Raw genomic sequence first — 1,569 nt, 5'->3', positions numbered from 1 at the left:
AAACTCATTAAGGTCTCTCCCCTTGTCAGGAGGATCCTGGCCGAACTATGTCCGACAGGATTGGGATGCGGACGGCGAAGAAATTCATGGCCCACCCACCACCCACTTAGTAGCCACTGTCGACTACTTAACCGACATGCTCGACTTCGACTCCGAAGACATCGACGGTATGGACGACGATGCAAGAGACGAAGAGGAACCACTGCCCACAGGGCACTGGACAGCCACCTCATCATACGACATATACATGGTGGACACACCCAAAGAAGGCAATGGCGACGAGACAGCGGAGGATGACCCCTCCAAGAAGCAACCCAAGCGCCGACGTCAGCGGCGCCACTCTAAGTCCCGCCAAAGCAACAGTGGTGATACCGGCATAGGAGATAATAACACTCCGGATAGTGCCGAAGATGGCAACAATCCCCTCCAGCACGATCTAGGACAGGAGGATGGAGAAGCCAGCCCTCCAGAGAGAGCGGCAGATGGAGAGGCGGAGGATGATAATTACATGCCCCCCTCCGAAGACGAGGCAAGCCTCGACGATGACGAATTCATCATGCCAGAGGATCCCGTCGAACAAGAGCGCTTCAAGCGCTGGCTTATAGCCACGGCAAATAGCCTTAAGAAAAAGCAGCAGCAGCTTCAAGCTGATCAAGATCTGCTAGCTGACAGATGGACTGAAGTCCTCGCGGCCAAGGAATATAAACTCGAACGCCCCTCCAAGAGTTACCCAAAATGCAGGTTGCTACCCCGACTAGAGGAAGAAGCGTATGACGCGGCTAATCGGCCACCTCGTGGCCGCGATAGAGAGGCATTCCAGCCAAAAGCTCAGCCTGCACCCTGACGCCATTCAAATAAAAAGGCATGGGGAAATACGCCAGACCTGTGAGACGTAATGGAGGACAAAGCAAAACATGCAAGATCGATCTACGGATCACGAGGGCGCGCCACTACGCGAGACGATAAACGTCATGCCGGATATAGTAAAAGTAAATCCGGCCAGGCCGAACACAGCGGGCAAGACTCATTGGAGCTGCGTCGCGATATAGCCCAGTACAGAGGTGCCGCACACCCCTTATGCTTCACAGATGAAGTAATGGATCACCAAATCCCAGAGGGTTTCAAACCCATAAATATAGAATCGTACGACGGCACAACAGATCCTATAGTATGGATTGAGGATTTCCTCCTGCATATCCACATGGCACGCGGTGATGATCTACACGCCATTAAATACCTCCCACTCAAACTCAAAGGACCAGCTCGGCATTGGCTTAATAGCTTGCCAGCAAAGTCCATTGGCTATTGGGAAGATCTGGAAGCCGCATTCCTCGACAACTTTCAGGGCACTTATGTGCGACCACCAGATGCCGATGACTTGAGCCACATAATTCAGCAGCCAGAGGAATCGGCCAGGCAATTCTGGACACGGTTCCTAACAAAGAAAAATCAAATCGTTGACTGTCCGGATGCAGAGGCCCTAGCAGCTTTCAAGCACAACATCCGCGACAAGTGGTTAGCCCGGCACCTTGGTCCGGAAAAGCCGAAATCTATGGCAGCCCTCACGAC

This window comes from Triticum urartu, chromosome 5A (assembly GCF_056163025.1).
Source record: "Triticum urartu cultivar PI428250 chromosome 5A, HENAU_Tu73, whole genome shotgun sequence".
Lineage (NCBI taxonomy): Eukaryota > Viridiplantae > Streptophyta > Magnoliopsida > Poales > Poaceae > Triticum > Triticum urartu.
The sequence above is the reverse complement of the archived record's forward strand: the minus strand, read 5'-3'. Positions refer to the sequence as shown.